Genomic DNA, 20,438 nt, shown 5'->3' on the forward strand with positions numbered 1-20,438 from the left:
CTCCGTGCCTGGAGGAAGCTGGTGGTACTGAGGGCAGAGTGCCAGACCTGAAGTCAGAAAGATTGGGGTCCACACCTGGCCACCTTAACTAACTGTGTGACCAGAGTCAACTCACTTAACTTCTGTCTGTCACAGTTTTCTCAGCTGTAAAATAAAGATAATAATAACACCTATCTCCTTATGAAGATCAAATGAAATTCTTGAAAAGAGCTCAACACAATGCCCGTACACAGTAGATGCTTAATAAAAGCATGTTTCCTTCCTTCCTAGAGCCAGAGGGGCAACCCCAAGGACTAGAGCTCTTCAAGTACCTTAAAGAAAACTCCTTGGCCTCCTCTTAAAGAAAACTCCTTGGCCTCCTCTTAAAGAAAACTCTTTGGCCTCCCCTTAAAGAAAACTCCTTGGCCCCCCCTTCCCCCGGATACCATGGACCTTTCTAGAAATGATGGTTTGTATACTCTTTTGGTTATCTAAGGGAAGGCAGTCAAAGCAAAACTATTATTCTCTATAACTTTGTTGGTTTTCCTTCTCTCTTTCAGAGAGGCAGGTGCTGATCCACTAACATTTTTCTGGTTGTTTGTGTCTCCCTGTAAATCTCCTGGGTGCCTTCCCAGGGGTAATATGGAGAAAAACTCATCGTATTCCATCTATTATATCCTGGGGATGCATGTAGCCTGAAAACAAACCACTCCTGCTCATGTGTGTCCCATAGTGCTAATGGAATATGTTAATAGAGCTCTCAAAAGAGCTAGGTACTGTTGTTCAGATGAGAATCAGAGTACACTCCACATCATCCTTGTCAAATGGTTAGCTAATCTCTGGTTGAATACCTCTAGTGATGGGCATTTACTATTGACCTCTGGCGACAGGCAGTTGTTTCTAATCCAAATTGACCCTTTCCCCCCTCCCCAAAGTCAGTTAACAATTATTGTTTTCAAATAGATCTTCTGTTTAAAGATGGAAGGGATGTTAGAGGCCATCAAGTCCAAGCTCTTCATTTTACAGATGAGGAAACTGAGGCACAGGGAAGGAACTTGCCCAAGATTTTATAGAGAGTACCAGGGAACTTTGACTTCAGAGCCAGTGTTCTTTGCATTAATAGTTTCATTCACATATTTTGTTTCTTCTATCTAGGTAACAAGCTCTTGAGGGCAGGGGCCAAGGGTTCTATTTCTTCCCCATGCTCCACAGCACAGGTAAAAGTTTTGAGTAAATGTTTGTATTTGCTATTTATTGAAGGAGACACATTCTGGAAATCCTAAACCTTGTGATACATGCTGTTATCCAGCAGATGGCAGCCTTGTACTTCTCTCTAGATGATAGTGGTTGGGTATTGTACCCTTGCCTCTGGATTTAAACAAGATTGGGAATTATATTTAAGAGAAAAACTAGAAACATAAAATGTTAGCTTTGGTTTCTGTGAAAAACAAAAACAAAAGCCAAAACCTTAAGGACATTATAATCCAAGAAATCTTCTCCTTCTAGAGTTAGAACTGAACAAGTATCATAGTAGATACAGTGTTGGACTTTGAATCTGGAATTCTTAGATTTTAATGCCACCTCAGACATTTAGTAGCTAAGTGTCACAGGGAAAGTCATTTAACCTATTTGGGCCTTGGTTTCCTCACCTGAAAAACTGGAATTAGGATGACATTATTTAACATGGATGTTGACAAATTCCAATGAAACAAGATATGTAAAGACCTTTGCAAATATGAAGTAATATATAAATGTGAACCATTATCATTATTATTTCTTAAAATTCACTTCCATCATTTTTTAGCATGGCAGAAAGGAACAAAGACTGAATTTTGACTTCAGTGTTACCAAGATAAAGTTTCTAGAAAAAATAATTTCATTTCACATGTTTCATGGGGAGATGAGAAGAGCCATGGTGAAAATTCAGGGTTAGAAAGACATAGACAAGAAATAACTTGAGGATGAGATAGTAGAAAAGCAAGTGAGAATATGTGGGTCACCAGAAACATGAGAAATAGCTATTCCTCAAGCTTACCGCAGTTAAGTTACCTCCTTTAAATTCTCCCCTCTTCTGTGGAACCCTTTTCCCCAGCAAACTCAGCATGAGGGGTGGGAGGGTAACTATGCAATGCCTATGGCAGCAAGTCATCTTTCTGCCAATTCTAGAGCAGATCTCGTTTTAGTAAACAGGCTATATAAAAGAGGAACTGGTTCTTGTCTATAAAGGTCGATGTGGTAACCCCCATATGCTAATTCATCCAGACCTTTAAATGAAGCATAAAAAATGAGACTATGTAGCTAGAATGGGGATGGACAAATCATGTCTCTCAGGGTTCAAAGCACTTAGTACATGTTTTCTTTGCCAGATTGTTGAAGGGCAGCTGGGTGGTACACTGGATAGAGCACTGGGTTTGGAATCAGGAAAACTCATTTTCCTGGGTTCAAATTAGGCCTCAGACACTTAGCTATATGACCGTGGGCAGGTCGCCTAACCCTGTTTGCCTGTTTCCTCATCTGTAAAATGATCTGGAGAGGGAAATGGTAAACCACTCCAGTATCTTTGTCAAGAAAACCCCAAATGGAGTCATGAAGAGTCGTACACGACCAAAAAATGACTGAAGAACAACAAATTATTGAAGGGATTTTAGTATAAGAAATCTTTTTGAGTGGTTATATTAACAATGACAAAAAAAATGTCAACTTGAGTAAAGCTACTAGTCTATTAACCCTTTTGAATAATAGGAAAATTTTCCTAGTTTACATTTCTCTGTGTGTGTGTGTTTTAGGGCATATGACCAATAGGAAAGACTAATTTCTGATGCCATGAGCCCAAGGCAAGAATGCTGATTGGAGGTTTATGGGAAATAACAGATGTCCAGGAGTCATGGTGGTGATCAGGCCATAGCATCAGGACTGTTCACTGGCTGCCAGACTAGAGCATGGGAGATGAAAACATTTGACTGCATTATGGAGATGCAATTGGGAGGAAGGGAGAGGGAGGATGCAAGACCAGAGCTAAGAAAGATGCAGATACTGCCTCCACTCAAATACCTGTTCAACTCATGTTAATGTAGTATTCTCTATTGCTTTTGTGTGTTTGCTTATGTGGGGACTAGTACTGACCTCTCTGAGGACAGAGGTAGAAAATAGCTTGATTTTTCTGCTGACAGAGGTGAACCCAATTTTTGTCCCGATAAACTTTATGATAAATAGACTATGTTCAAAATATTATGTTCAAAGGTATCCTTTGTGCCCTATAGGAAAATTAAGCACCGATTTCAGATAGAGAGAGAAAAGTAGAAAAAACCAGACAGACAAAGACTTGGGCAGTGGTGGGGATCACAGAAAGAGATATTAGCTATAAAAATGTAGTTAGGGAGAAAATCTCTACAATTGAATGCAATCCAATTGCCAAGAGTAGAAATATAGGATACATATTGCTCAATATGTATTGATACAGATACAATTCCTCAATAACTTAACTCAGAAAATATTTATGGAACACCTACTTGTGTAAAGACCTATACTAGTTATTGGAAAATCAAAGACAAAAATGAAATAGTTCCTGCCCTTAAGCATCTAGTTTTCTATTTGAGAGACATATTAAGAACACAGATAAGTGTAAGAAAGATTACCCTGGTCGCTACTGTTAGAAGGTCAGATCTATACATTTTACCCTTCCCTCAGGGTTCTTTGGTACCCTTTGGGTGGTTTGGGGGTGTCTAGACTGTCTGCCATTAGCCCCCTGCTTGTGTTCCCTCAATTTTAAGGGGGCCTACACCCCAGTTGCATTTAATGACTTAACAATCAGATTAGCTTTTACAAAGATATAATTACTATAGCAAGAATAAATATAAGACATCCCTTGAAATATTTTGGGCACCCTGCACACTCCCCAGTCTCTGGGGAGGGGAAAGGAGATTAGGTTCACATCTTAGTTTATATAGCACAGTTGTACCAGCTTCCAAATACAAAACCCCACGTGGCTTGAGGCCTGGGCACCATGCCTTCTCTTGGCTCCTTTAATGGATGCACTGCAATATATAGCTGGAATTCTGTCTCTAAGGTCACCCTGCCTTGAGTCTAGGTCTGGTGGAGATTCTACTGCCTGCACCTGGAAATGAAGACAACAAATGAAATATACCAGAAACTCCCCTCCCCCCCACAAAAAAAAAAAACCCGAACAAAAACAAAAACCAAAAACAAACCCAAGCCTGATTCTCTGAGCCACAGGGGCTGAAAATGGGGGGAGGGGGAGGGGGAAGAGGAAGGTAGTTCTTCCCTTCACCAGTTCTGTTCATAGCACTTGAGCCGTTGGTAAGCAGGACTATTATCCCCTTGAACATCATGAGAAAGAAAGAGACAGAGTTTCTAGTCTCCCAGTCTGGTCTTTTTAAAGACCAAGTCTATTCTGCCTAAGTAGTCAACTGAAAGAAGGCATTCCGAACCATGTGCTGGGGGAATGCAGAAGGTCTTCTTTCAGAAGCTGGTCCCTAGCCCCTACCATGTGGGTGCTTCCATGTAAGGTGATCTGGGCACACAAAAAATAAGACCCTGTTACATAAATAAACATGAAATTACTTGAAGAGAGAAAGCCTGATACCTGGAGAGAATCGGGAAAGGCTTCACCAAGGAGATATTTGAGGCTGTTGATGGAAGGTAGTGATTCTGAGTGGCAGAAATGCGACACAGTTCAGTTTAATTCAACAAACATTTAAATATTTTCTGGACGCCTGTTGGAGCTACAAAGACATAAAAATCAAGACTCTCACATCAAAAAAGTTTATTTTCTATTGGAATGCATTAATGTAATAAAAGAAAACAAGAGATTTGAGTTTTGTTTCCCAATTTCATTTTTTCTAAAAAAAATTAGTGTTTGACTGGGCCAATTGTATTAGTGAAACCAAAACAAAACGATTATATATGTTCACTATATAATTTAATGTTCAACAGGATGACCTGTGAGAGTCTCTGAGCTATGAACAATTTTCCAGCACTCTATCATTCCAATGAAAAAATGCTTATGTTTGACAATGGCCTAACATTAGCCTCTTCCAGGTACTTCCTATATAATTCCATTATCTAGAAACTTTGATTTTGGTTGAATGTTTGATGAAATATTTGCCAGCTGTCTTCAGAGAGTTGTAGGAACCATGTGGAAAAAGGATTCGACTTAGTCTTCTTGGCTCCAGATGGATTTAGGGATTTTGAAGGAAGTTCTAAAATTCATAAAAAGTAATTACTGACTCTCATTCAAACAAACAAACAAAAACATGCCCTTCAGCACTGGGAGGAGAGACGGTATTGTGAAACAGTTGATCCTAACTCAAAAGTTGTCACTGAGCTATTCTTGAGCAGAATTCTTTTTCTATTGGGGTTTTCTTTTGGACTTTCTCATTCAAGAATATTAAGAATCTCTTCATGTTACATTCACCTATTGTAATGTGAAGGTCACATGACTGAAGTGGACTCTAGGGCTAATAATATGCATTTGTTGTCAGAAATACAATGATGTGAAATGAAACATTGATAAATGTTTGCTGTGTGACCTTGCACAAATCACTAAACCTCTCTGAGTCTGTTTGCTCATTTGTGAAGTGGAGAAAACAGAGCAGTTCATCCCTTCTTTTGCATTAATATCTTTCACTCAATGATTAAGTTTGCAGTTAATGAAACGTTAAAGGCAATGGATCATCTAATCAAACTTGACAAAAGGATCTTCTCTGTGCACATTGTCCTGTCAGTTTTGGACAAGATCTCAAAGTTGCTGCAAGAGTGAAATCCCAGAGCTTTGCAGCTGATGGGTTCCTTCTGGATGTTCTAAAGGTTACATGGGCTAAAACCTCCTGACTCCTGGAAGATTTCCTCCCCTCTGATCCAAGCGGGGAGGGGACGGGGTTGTCTTCTTTTGTCCAGTCTGCTTTTTTTCCAGATGGCCAATGACCTGGTTCTAAGGTCAGCTCATCCCTCAGTCAGAAAGAAAACAAACTTTCTTTTTGAATTTTTCAGTTGCAGTATTAGAAAATCGATTTTTGAAGAGGATTCGGAGGGTGAGGAGGAGGCAGAGAGGTTGATGGGGAGGAGGCAGCTTTTTCTTACCAGCTGTTTGATGACTTCTTTTCTCTGAAGAGATGGTGAACCTCAGCTTCCACCTCAACCTTTCTCACTGGGACTGGATCCTTTCTTCCCTGTTCTCAGCCTCCTTTTAAATTATACTTATTAGTTAGGTCAGGAGAACACATCTATCTAAATCAGCAACTATAGCCTAGAATTAGAAGAATAATAACACTAATTTAAAAAGCACTTCAAGGTTGGCAATGCACTTTCCTCACAGCAATTTTGTGAAATAGGTGTTGTAGATGTTATTAGCCCCATTATACAGATGAGAAACAAATATTCTCCACTAGTATTCCATGAAGTCATGAAGCAATATGGTGTTTTGTGAATGTGTGTGTGTGTGTGTGTGTATGAGTGTGTATGAGACAGAGACAGAGAAAGAGAGAGAGAGAGAAGAGAGAGAGAGAGAGAGAGAGAGAGAGAGAGAGAGAGAACAAGGGAGACAGAGAACAAAAGACAGAAAGAGAGAGAACATGAGAGAGAAACAAAAAGCGGACAAAAGAGAGAAAGAGAGAGACGGGGGCAGCTAGGCGGCACAGTGGATAGAGTACCAGCCCTGGAGTTCAAATCCAGTTTCAGACACTTGACACTTACTAGCTGTGTGACCCTGGGCAGGTCACTTAACCCCATTGCCTAACAAAAAATGAAAAGAGAGAAAGAAAGAGATAAAGAGAGAGACGCACATACAGAGAATGAGAGAGATAGAACAAAAGAAAGAAAGAGACAGAGAATGAGAGAGAGTGATGGTAAGGAAAAAAAGGAGGGAGGAAGGGAGGGAGAGAGGGAGAGGGAGAGGAATCCAGACCATAAAGCAAGAGAGAGAGTTACTATATTGGCCATATGATCCTGGGCTATGTGATCTTAGGCATGTTGCTTCTCTGGAACTCAGTTTCCTTATGTGTAAAATGAGGGGTTTGGACTAGATGCTCTCTAAGATTCCTTTCAACTTTAACTTTTTTGAGTTTATAAACCTGTGAGATAATTTCCATCAAGTTGAAAGCAGCATATAAATGTCAACTCTTGTAATTATTATCCTGAATGACACATACACACATAGATCCGCATGCACACACATGTATATATTGTTACAAAGAATTGTTTCTACCAGTTGAAAATTGTTGAGGAATTCTTTTACTGCATTCCCCGTAATTCTTCTTCGTGCTGCTCTGGCTGTAGGTTCTCATTCAGGGTAGGATTCCTTGCCTTTTTTGGTTCATGAGTCACATATCTGCCAATGACCCAAATGCACCCAAGTAATCATCTATGTGGCTGCTTTGTTCCATAGTCCTTGACAATCCTCCAAAGTCATGTCATCAACACAAGATACATAAAAAATATGTCTTCTCCTTTCTTCTAAACTGAAGATTCAGCAATAGTTCCCTTTTTTCTCCTTGTTCTTTCCTATTTGCTCTAAAAGCAGTCTTTTTCATTGAAAAAAAACTAGTGATTTCCTAAATATGCATTTTAAAATAATTAGGATTTCTTTTATGTGATAAATCAAGTGGGAAATAGCCAGGGAACTTTTTTTCTCAATTATTTCCAAAAGTAATTTATGGGAACTATTAATTAGTACTTCACTCTGTAAAATTAACACTAAGATAACCCTTTTCTACCAATTGTTGTAGCCACAGAAAGACAATGGAATTGTCTAAAAGTAGTAGGGTCCCGCAGGTTCTCTGCCCTTTGCTGTCAGCATTTGTTCATTCATTTCCACTTTGCCGTGCTGCCTCTCCCCCCCCCCCCGAAGGGCTCCTTAAATTCTCCCATTCCATAGCTGTACTGGTTGAAGTGACTGGGGATATGTGACCTGGAGAGACGACAGGGTAAACATGATTTAAATATTAGAAGAGCTGTCACAAAGAAAAGGATTGAAACTTCTTCCCCAAAAGACAGAACTTGGAACAGTCAATTATTATTGTCCTTATACTATATGAATACAAGGATCATATATTCTTCCTCCCTTCCTCTCTGCATCTTCACTAAGTCACCTCCTCTTCCCATCAAGTTCTCTGACTGTTTCTTCTATTATTTACCTCTAAGACCCTTCAATTTGGGGAAGCTTTCTCTGGAAGCCCTTTAGCTTTCTAAAGTTCCTCTTTTAAAAGAAATTTTATTTATTTTGTTTTTAATTTATGGAAAAAAACAAGCATTTCCATAACATAGTATAATAAAAAAAGATGATTGCACATGAAGCTACAAATCTATTATGTACAATTTGCTATTCCCTTTAAATATGTAATAGAGTTATCATGCAAATTTCTTTTTGTTGTTGTCCGTCTTTAAATATGCTCGCAGAATGGAACACAATACTCTTGACTAAGTCGGCCTAATATAGATGAGAGATACTATGGCACAATGTACCTGGTATGTAGAACACAACCCTGGACTTTCAGTTAAGATATTGGGTTTCTGGTCCATGATTCAGATCCTGAGCAATTTGCTTCTCTGGGCCTCAATTTTCTTATCTATACAATGGGGACACTCATACTTGCAGGGTAATGCTTTATCAGATTGTTGATTTATTGAGAGTCTGGGTGGTATAATGGACAGAGTTCTGGACTGAGAATCTGAAAATCTGCCCTCAAAATCTGCTTCTCTCCTTGGCTAATTCTGTGACCCAGGACAACTTATCTTCCTTCCCTAAACTTCAGTATCTTAAGTGTGACACCTTATTATAAAGAATCAGCTCATTTTTAGACCTGGTGGCAACATAATGGCCTCAAGGCCCACTTTGTTCCCTCCTCTTTGGCTTTAGGGAATTTATTTTAGAAGAAAAGTTCTGAATTCAGTCAGGAAAATTCCTAACACCAAGGCAGAAGTTGTATTCTTTGCCAAACCATCCATTTATTCATGTCTCTAGTTAATTAGCCTGCCTTCTTTGCGGTTGAAACAAAATTTAGTTGAATAGAAACATTGGGTAACAAAACAGTAGGTTACACTATAGTGTCTCTGGATAGATAGACTTTAGAAAGAGGAAGTTGGGGAAAAGCTGACCTTTGTTGTAATTACCCTTAGCCTGGATTCTCCTTTTAGATATACTTGTAGAGACAATGGCTTTTCTCAAGATCTCCCTTCTCCACCATAGTCCCCAGCTCAGTTCCTTAGCATACAGGCATCCAGAGGGCTAATGCCATTCCAGTCAAATTGGGTTTTTCCCATCTCTCTCTCTCTCTCTCTCTCTCTCTCTCTCTCTCTCTCTCTCTCTCTCTCTCTCTCTCTCTCTCTCTCTGTTTCTCTCTGTCTCCCTCTCTCTCTCTGTTTCTCTCTGTCTCCCTCTCTCTCTCTGTTTCTCTCTCTGTCTCTCTTTCTCTGTCTCTGTCTCTCTCCTAAAGCCTTGGATGTAAGGCTACAGCTTCATAAAAATCTCCTCACAGTAACAAAGGCAAGAAGTTCATGTAGTACTATTTTTACCTTGTGTGCTCCTCTTCTGCTACATGGAGTAGTGAGGCGTTGTCTACTAATGAAGAAAAAGGGAGTATGCAAACAGAGATGAAAAGATAAAGTAAGTACAAAGTCAAGGATTTGGAAACTGAAAAAGAATGGGCTACTCCTTTTGGCCACTGGTGACTTTAACTGAATGAAGGGCTTGAGATCAGAGACAAGGAAGGGACAGAAGAGGCAGATTATATCTGACCTGCCCTTACCTATACTTCTGTTTCAAAAGCAATGAGCTAGATACAGTGAAAAATAGCTGTGGGTCCCTGCCACGTTTGCAAGAATTTGAAACAAAAAAAAACCCAATGACTGTTAGGATTTACTATACTGTCTTCTTCCTAGTTAATGACCCATGGCTCAAGGAGGAGCTGAGATCTGCACCCAGAGTCTTCATGTTATTTGCTGGCCCTACTGGAGGCTTCAGTCTGACATCATTTGTGAATTGTGTTGTATCATATATACTCTTTTGCTTACTTGTAGGAGGAGTGGCTGTGTGGCTAAGCAAAGTTATTCTCTAAGGACCTCCAATTCCTCATATGTAAAGTTGCTGGACTAAGTGGCTTCTGAGATAAATGAGATGCATATGCAGAGAAGCAATCAAAGAAGAATCCTTTTCCAAGGAAAAGGTTTTAGAGAGTTTCTACAGAATCATTGCTACTCCTCAAAAAATGTGCTTATGTGGCATTAGGAATTCCTGGTACTCAATAATGAACATCTGCCAAAGAATGGCACAATCTTCTAGTAGCTTTTCAAAATCATTGCAAAATACTGAGGGGCTTGCACTCATGTGTCTCTCCTCCCACATCTTTCTTTCTATTTTTCTTTCTCTCTGTCTGTCTGTCCGTCTGTCTGTCTGTCTGTCTGTCTCTCTCTCTCTCTCTTGTAATTGCCAAAATAGAAATCTTTCTCCTCTTTCCCCTTCCTTTTTAAGGTGATAATTTGGAGAATTTATCATTTTTCTTTTAGTGTTGTAAGCAACAGTAAGAAGATTTGACCCTCCTTTTCCTGTTGGCCCAGGAAATCATGTCCCCATCAACAGTTTGATCTGGCATTGTTTCTTATCTTGTCTCAGATTCCTAATTAAAGAAGAATGTTAAGCATGTGATGTAACTTTGATCCAAATGCTGAAAAGTTCTGAAATACCCAGAGTGGAAAGCCTGGTGGGGATTGGGGGCGAGGGAATAGGAATACAACATGTTTTCTAACAAAATTTTTTTGGAAAGGCAGAATATTAGAGTTTAGGACCTACGCAACTTTCCTCAATTCCATTTTGAGAAATTCTTTCTGAAATCCAATAGTAAGAATTCCCTTGTAGTAACATTTTTTTAAAAGAATAATCACTGGAAACACAAGAAGATAACTTATGGATATAGTGACTGAAAGGTCTGCATACAAAATATGTCTTATTTTGTTAAAATCATTCAGAAGTAAATATAATGCAAGGATACATAAAATATTGTCTATTTACCCTATTTGTAACCATGGCCTGTAGCCTGAAAATCTAAGTTAAATCATGACTCTGCAACTTATTCCCTGGGTAACCTTGGGCCAGTCATTTCACCTAAATTCTTCTGGTCTGAGTTTCCTTATTTATAAAATGAAGTTGTTGAACAAGATGATCTCTAAAGCCTCTTCCACTTCTAAATTTGTGGTCCTATGATTGAACAGATTATCATTTGAAAGGAGAAACAGGAAAAATAAAAAAGATTGCATTTTTCTAGTCTAGACTATCTTATTTTAGCATTTTTCTAGTCTAGACTATCTTATTTTAGGGAAGATCCTAATCATCCGGTGGTTATTGGCAGTAAGCCAGTTATGTTCCAGAAGGTTAGTTATTTAGAGGGATAATTTAAGCTAGGGATAATTAATTTATATTTTAATATACTGGCTTGTATACTTTTAATATACCAGAGGCATTGGTGGTACAGTGGATAGAGCATTGAGCCTGGAGTCAGGAAGACTTGAGTTCAAATCCAGCCTCAGACACTTATTAACTTAGCTGTGTGACACTGGGCAAATCACTTAACTTCTGTTTCCTCAACCATAAAATGGGAATAGTAATAGCACTTACCTTAAAAGATTGTTGTGAGGATCAAATAAGAGTTGTAAAAACCTTTACAGCACAGTGCCTGGCACATAGTATGTACTATATAAATGCTTATTCTATTTCCTCTTCCCTAGTATATTTCATTTTTTAAAAAATTAACAAGCATTTGTTTTCTTTCCCTCCCTTCTGACAACCTCCCACCCCCCAATCATGAAAGGAAACTCTGAAACAAATATGCATAGTCAAGTAAAACAAATTCCCACATTGGCCATATTCAAAACATATTATTTTTCAATTTGGACCCTGAGTCTATCACCTCTTTGTCAGAAGTTGGGTAGCATGTGTCATCACTGTGCTGAGATGGGGATTGATCATTGTAATTGATCAGAGTTCTCAATCTTGAAACTTTGAATTTGTACTATAAAATTTCTTCGAGTTTTCATTTTGGTGTTTCTTTCCAGAAGTGACAGATGGATTCTTTATATATTCACTTTGCCCTCTGATTGTAATTGGTGTCATCAGTTTTATTTCATAGTTTTTTGAAATATGATGTCCCAAGCTCTGTTTCTGATAATGGTTTTTAAGTAGTCCAATGTTTCTTAAATCATGTCTCCTTGATTTGTTTTTCTGGTCAGTTGCTTTTCATATGAGATACTTTATATTCTGTTCTATTTTTCAGTCTTTTGATTTTAGTTTAAAATTTGTCGTTATCTCATGGAGTCATTAACTTCTTTTTGAGCCTTCTAATTTTCAGGGAGTCTATTATTTGGGTAAGGTTTTGTACCTCTTACACTATTGGTTCTCTTTCCAGGTTTTTCTTCCAAAACTCATTTCTCATCCAATCTTCTCCTCTACTGCTCTCATTTTATTTATGTCATTTTTTAAACTTTTGCTTCACTTCTAGGAATTCTAGTTGACATTATAGCCAAGATATTTTTCTTTGAGGCTTTGCCTGTAGATATTTTGGGATCTGCATTGGTAGTGGAGACATCCATAGTGACAATCACAGATCCTTGAAAGGTAGATGTGGTTTGGAATGATAGACATTTTGGATAGGTTTTGGGAAACTGCATTTTTCTATACGGAATAGAGGGTTTGTATTGTGTGGCAGAAAGGAAGGCACATAGGACTTGGACAAAAGACCTTGATTTGAGCCTTGGCTCCCATATTTACTATTTGTATTCTTAGGCAACCCATTTAATTTCTTCAGGGCTCTAGTTCTTCATTTGTAAAATTACATTGTTTGAGTAACAGTGTTGTAAGGGGCAGCTGGGTGATATAATGGATAGAATTTTGGGTCTGGATTCAGGAAGACTCATCTTCCTGAGTTCAAATCTGGCCTTAGACATTTACTAGCCATGTGATCCTAGGCAAGTCACTTGACCCTGTTTGTCTCAGTTTTCTCACTGTAAAATGAACTGGAGGAGGAAACAGCAAATCACTCCAGTATCCTTGCCAAGTAAACTCCTAATGGGATGATGAAGAGTCAGACATGACTGAAAAAATGATTCAATAACAACAAAAGTTTTGTAAATTATAGTAAAGGTAAAGTAAAGGTGAATCGACTATTGTTGTTGCTGCTATTGTTAGTAGAGATAACCAAATTGACAGTGTAGAAAAAATTATAGCAAATGCACAACCATGTGACTTCATCGGTGTGAGAAACTCTTGGTACTGAAACTTTGTTCACCAATTCATATCAGTAACTTACGTGTAACTTAGAATTTATTGGGGCAGTGAGAGTGTGATTGGTATGATTCTGGTCACACAGCTAGCATGTGTGAGAGGAAAACTTTGACCTCAACTCTCTCAGACTATTTTAAAAATATTTTCTGTGCTTTTATTATTTTCTTTCCTAATGTATTCCTCTCTCCCCATTTTTCCTAAATACCCCAAAACTCATCCTTTATAATTAGAAAGAAGGAAGAAAAAAATTCTGCCATTTTAAAATTTCTTTATACAACAACTTTTGAGTTCTGTTTACAATTGACAAAGTGATTACAAACTATTTTCTATTGACTAAAACAGATCCTGAAGACCTGTTCATACAATGTTCATTTAACTTCATTTGAATACTTGAAAATCTTAAGACACAGAAAATTCGTATTATTTATTCAGGCTAATTTTCACTCTATTTACTCTTAGTGGGTGAAATTACACTCTATTTCAGATTGAAACAAATAGTTTCAGTCTTTGTGAGGTGTTGTAGCCTTGTGACTTTTATGTAGAATATGTTAGGCCTTTCTTGTATTAGAAAGGTGAGTAACCACCGGTGGGAGAGCATGATAGTTGTGACAGACACTCAAATCAAGAAAGCATTGAGTAGACTTTGGAGAATTTTCTTACTTGCTTCACAATCCCACTTGGGAATCCTGGTAAATTCTGTACATTCCTCTCCCCATTTTCCCCTATAAATTCAAGCTGACTCCCTGCTTTAAGCTGGCAGCTTTAATCAATCAAACAACATACAACATTTCGTTAAGCACCTGCAATGTGCTAGGGCCCAGGAATACAAAAACAAGAAACAAAGCAGGACGTGTCCTCAGGGAGCTTACATTATACCTTGAGAGAGAGAATATCATGTATGAGGAGCAACACATAGGTCAATTTTTTTAAGAAACAAAGTACATGGATAATAACTAATAAGGCAGCAATAAGGCTGGAAAGAGAGTTTATTTATAAAGGGTTTTAAATTCCAAGTAGAAGCGTTTATATTTTATTCTAAGGATAATTTGGAGCTGTTAGAGTTTTTTTGAGAAGGGGAAATGACATGATCCAAGTTGTAGACATGGTCTGTTTTAAGAATATTACTGCGGGGGAACAGCTAGGTGGCACAGTAGATAGCACTCCAGCCTTGGAGTCAGGAGGACCTGAGTTAAAATCTGGCCTCAGACACATGACACTTACTAGCTGTGTGATCCTGGGCAAGTCACTTAACCCTGATTGCCTCACCAAAAAGCCAAAAAAAAAAAGAATATTACTTGGCAGCTGTTTAGTATATGGTTTGAAAAAGAAAGAGACTGAAAGAAGGTAGAACTATAAGGATGCTATCAAAATAATTCAGATGTGAGGTGATGAGACAATGTGGCATGATGATTGTGAGTGGGAAGAATGGGACAAATGGAAGAGATGTTTGGAGGTGTAAGCAATAAGACCTGGCAACTGATTGGATATGGGAGGAGAGGGAGAGTGAATAGTCAAGGATGAACTTGAAGTTGTCAAGCTGTTTGACTAGAAGGATATCATACCATGAATGTAAAGAATGAAGTTAGGAGTGATAGATTTGGGGGGGGATGGGTTGGGGTGGGAAAAAGAACAATTCTGTTTTGGATGTAAAGTTTGAGATATTTGGGAAATCTTGGTGGAAATGTCCCCTAGTGATGTAGCACTGATGTTTAAGACATCGATTTGGGCTGTGTATATAAGCCTGAGATTTATTTGAATATGGAAGATAATTAAATCGATAGAACCTGATGAAATCAGTAAGAGAGATAAAGGAGGAAGAAGAGAAAAAAATAATATTATTATTCTTGGAGTACCCTCAAAATTAGGGAACAGTTTATGGATGATGATTCAGGACAGGAGACTGAGAAATGGCCAGGCAGGTAGGAGAAGAACTGAGGGAGAAAAATGCTGTAAAAATCCAGAGTGGAGAGACTATATGAGAGGGTATTCAACATTGTCAGATGCTACAGAGATATCAAGAATAAGGATGGAGAAAAGGTCATCTGATTTAATGGTTAAAAAATCATTGGTAACTTTGGAGAGATCAGCTTCAGCTGAGTGATGAATCAGAAGCCAGATTGCAAAGAATGGAAAATAAAAAGCAGTGGACATTACGGAGACAATGAGCATAAATATCTCTAGGAATTTGTCTGTGAAAGGAATGAGAGATACAGGAGAACATTTTGAGGGAATGTTAGAGTCAAGTAAAGGTTATTGGAAGATGAGAGAGACAGGCATGTTTGTAGGCAATAGGCAAGGAATCAGTAGATAGGTAGAAACTGAAATGTAGGGGGGGGCATCCAAAGCCTTTTATAAATGACCAAATCCTCCTTTCCATTCTTCTTATGCTTTGTCCTCCACCCGCCACCACATATCCTTTGATCCAGAGATGCGGGCCTCCTTGCTATTTCCCAAACAAGACAATCCATCTCTCAGTTCCAGGAATCTCTTTGGCCATCCTTTATACTGTAATGCTCACCCTTTTCATCTGTGTCTACTGGCTTCCCTGGCTCGCCTCAAGCACCAACTAAAATCTTCTGCAGAAAACCTTTTCCAACCCTTCTTAGTTCTAATATCTTCCATCTTTTAATGAATTCCTCCTTTACCTGATAAAACATATCTGTATATATTAGTTTGCTTGTTGTCTCCTCCATTAGACTGTGGACTCCTTGGTAGGGACTGTCTTTTTGTATCCCTAGCATGTTACAGAGTGTCTGGCACACAGGAGATGTTTCATAAATGCTTATTGACTGATTGCCCCGGAGGGGATGGTTGCAGGGGAGGTAGGTGGGGGAAGAGATTAAGGGAATAATTAGAAGGGTTGGCCTTGGTAAGGAGAAGGATTATCTCTTGATCCAAGTCTGGAATAGAAGAGAGAATGGGGAATGGCAATAAAAAATTTTGAGTTGTATAGAGTAGGGGAGAAGAGAAAGCTCATGGAAGATAACCTTTATTTTATCAGTTAAGTATGAAGTGGGGTTCTCTGCTAATTTAGCTGGAAAGACAACACACCTGGAAGCAGAAAGTCTTTTTCTGCCACTTACCTGGCTCTGTATTGGCAACAGCTAATGATAGGACATGGGCAGCTAGATGACGCAGTAGATAGAGTACTGGCCAACAATAATAAGGGTTTTCAAAAAGCTTTACAAATATTATCCTATTTGAACCTCAGAAAAACCCTATGACATAAGTTATTCTCAGCTGACAGATGAAGAAACTGAGGGTTAAGGGTCATGCAATTAATAACTGTCTGAGGCAGATTTGAACTCAGGAATTTAAGTCTCCCGGTCTAGCTCTCTATCGATAGCATTATTTAGCTTCCTGACCCTGTAAAAGTCCAGTTGACCTTGAGCAAGCAATTTTCCCCCTCTGAACCTCAGTGTCCAATGAAAAGGCAGCATGGTAAGGCAGGCCAGAATATTGGGTTTTGAGACAGAGGTACTGAACTGAAATTCAGACTAGTACTTGCTACCTGTGTGACCTTGGGAACGTTGTGTTATCTCCTTGAGACTAGTTTTGCACATTGTAAAAGATGAGACTGGATGCAATTACCTTTCCATCTCTAGTTCTTATCTCACGTGGATCCTATGTTCCACATTTCAGCAGCAGAAATGAGGAGGATAAGTACTGTTGGTGGCAGTAACCTATACCCATCTTTTTGGCCCCTCACCTCTCTTCTCATACTTTCAGCACTGTACTGGTGACAAAGCTGATAAAGCTGAGCCCCTTCAGGAGAAGGCCTATGAGAGTAATCAGTCTCTTGCACTGACAGGTAGACAGGTTACCTCAGGATTTCCCTGTCTTTTTCTGATAGGCTTTGTTATAAAATTACTGATGAGGAAATGTGCTCTTGAGTTGAAGATTATACTACAAATTTGTGGTTCTGATCTTTCTTCTAAGAAGAAATCTTAGCATCCATGAAGTTATGGAATCTGAGAGCTAGAAGAGGCAATAGAGGTCATTTGGTCCAATGCTTATCTGAAACATGAATCCGTCTGATGACATCTCCAACAAATAATCACCTCGATGACCTCTAATGACAGGAAACTAACCAACTCGTGAGGCATCTCATTTCCTTTTTTGAGAGTTCTGATGGTTAAGAAAATCTTTTCCCTGTTGAGCCAAAATCTGCCTCCATGTAATATATACCCATTGGCTCTAATTCTGCTCCCTGGAGCCAAGAAGAATAAATCTTATCCTTTCATAACAACAACTCTTCAAATACTTAAAGTCCATAATTTTGAAGTTGTATCTCTTCTGAGCTAAAAATTCCTCATTCTTTGAAGAGAACCTTATGTGGCATGATTTTGAGAGCAACATCCTCGTCACCCTCTTTTGGATCTATTTCATTTTGTCAATACTCCTTCTAAATTCTGATACCCTCTCCAGATGTGGCCTAACCAGAGCAGAGCTAGACAAACTGTTGTCTGTCATTTGGCTTTCCTTTTGCTTTACTCTACCCTTACACAAGTCTCATCATTGTTATCCCTAGCATGTAAGAATCTACCGTAGTAAGACTTTCATCCATTTATTCATCCATTTATTTATTTATTTATTTATTTATTTATTTATTCATTTATTTATTCATTTATTTATTTATTCATTTATTCATTCATTATTTATTTATTCATCTATTCATTCATTTATTTATTTATCTATCTATCTATTTATTTATTTATTTTTTCTTTGGGCTAGGCAATGGGGTTAAGTGACTTGCCCAGGGTCACATAGCTAGTATGTGTTATGTATCTGAGGTCAGATTTGAACTCAGGTCCCCCTGAATCCAGGGCCGGTGCTCTATCCACTGCACCATCTAGCTGCCCCAAGAATCTACCACAGTAAGAATTTTATCTATCTATCTATCTATCTATCTATTTATCTATCTATCTATCTATCCATTCATTCATTCATTCATTCATTCATTCATTCATTTATTTATTTATTTATTCTTTGGGCTAGGCAATGGGGTTAAGTGACTTGCCCACAGTCACACAGCTAGTATGTGTTATGTGTCTGAGACTGGATTTGAACTCAGGTCCTCCTGAATCCAGAGCTGGTGCTCTATCCACTGTAAGAATTTTAAAAGTAAGAATTTTAAAAACAAATTTCAAGAATATTTACTCCTTATGAGAGAAGCAACATAATATGGTAGAAAGAGTGATGGATTTGGAGTTAGAAGGCCTAGGTTCACATTTTGTCTCTTTGTGACCTTGGGGCAAATCACTTCCTTTCTGTGTACCTACCTCAGTTCCCTTATCTATAGCTTTGGACCAGATGTCTTCTAAGGTCACTTCTCAGTCTAACTCAGTCTAAGTGTTTTATTATTTATCTTTGAGTGCCAGCAATGAGTAGTATGTTGCCTATTTTTAAATATTCTCAGTAAATGATGTGGTATGGTCAGTAACTCCCAGTAACATCCAGTTCTACAATCAATGAAAACAAATGGAGCACATAGAGTCTGCCAGTGACATTGACCACTGAAAAGCCTAATGTCAACCTCAACAAACTGAATAATCTCTTAAAGTTCCTTAAACACATTTTTTATTTTTTTGTTTCTGGGAAGTTTGATTAGTAGGAAAACAGCTTGAGGTCTAACTGTTACAACATCCTCTTGGCTTGTGATTATGAATAGAATTTGTTTGAGTCTTCCCAACTCACAAAAATTTGAGATGGAAGATTTGGGAAGATTTCTGGCTATATAAGATAACTATCATTAATGGAACACTCACATATTTAGAAAACTTTCATTCAAATCACTTAAGCAGATATTTTTCTTCCTCAAATTAGGATCTCTTATACATTGAGGAGTATATTTCTTAGTTGTCTTTCATTAGCATTTAAGCATTAATCATTTTAGCTCTATTTTTAAAAGCACTTGAGAATTTCTATAAGAAAGTTTTGAAGTCTGTCATTAAATCTCAGCAAAAGTTCTTATTAAATTAAAAATAATCAACAGTGTTTTTTTTGACTTTGTAGTTTGTTTTAAGAAAAACCTGAATAACATAATGAAAAAAATGACAAAAACTATTATAAGTTACATGCTAAAATGGGAGGACATTTTTGTCAGATTAAAAATTTACATACTAGACATATGAGGAAAAAATCAGTATAATATATCATTTTTCCAATTGCATGTAATTTTTTAAACATTCATATTTTTAAAATTTTGATTACCAAATTCTCTTCTCCCACCCTCCTTACCCACCTCATTGAGAAGGCAAGCATATAGGTTATACATGTGTAGTCGTGCCAAGCATATTTCTTTTTTTCCAAATATTTCATTTTTCCCAATTATATGTACAAAATTTTAAACTTTAATTTTTAAGAATTTTGAGTTCCAAGTTCCCTCCTTCCCACCTTGTCCTCTCTCCTCTTTGAGAAGGCAGACAATTTGATATAGGTTACACATGTGCAGTCACGCAAAACGTAATTTCTATATTAGTCATGTTGTGAAAGAAAACACACGCAAACCAAGAAAAATAAAGTTAAAAAAAGTAGGTTTTGATCATCATTCAGTCCATCAATTCTTTCTCTGTAAGTGGATAGCATTTTTCATCATGAGTTCTTTGGAATATCTTAGATCGTTATATTACTGAGAATAGCTAAGTTGTTCACAGTTTATTGTTGTTACTGTGTAAAATGTTCTCCTGGTTCTGCTCACTTTACTTTGCATCAGTTCATGTAACTCTTCCTATACCTTTCTGAAAGCATCCTGTTAATCATTTCTTGTAGCACAATAGTATTCCATCACAATCATATACCACAACTTGTTCAGCCATTCCCCAATTGTTGGGCTTCCCCTTAATTTTCAATTCTTTGCTACCACAAAAAAGAGCTGCTATAAAGGTTTTTACATATGTAACCTCTTTTCCTTTTTGTTTATTAATTTCTTTATCTCTTTGGGATACAGAGTATTGCTAAGTGGTATTGCTAAGCCAAAGGGTATGCACAGTTTTATAGCCTTTCGGGGTTAGTTCCAAATTGTTCTCTAAAATGGCTGGAGCATTTCACAATTCTATGCCCAGTGAATTAACCAAATTTCCCATATCCCCACCAGTATTTGTCATTTTTCCTTTTCTGTTATATTAGCCAACCTGATGAATATCTGGCCACCCAACCCAGATGATTCTGGAGA

Source organism: Phascolarctos cinereus, unplaced genomic scaffold (genome assembly GCF_003287225.1).
Source record: "Phascolarctos cinereus isolate Bilbo 61053 unplaced genomic scaffold, phaCin_HiC Scaffold_4;HRSCAF=312, whole genome shotgun sequence".
Classification (NCBI taxonomy): Eukaryota; Metazoa; Chordata; class Mammalia; order Diprotodontia; family Phascolarctidae; genus Phascolarctos; species Phascolarctos cinereus.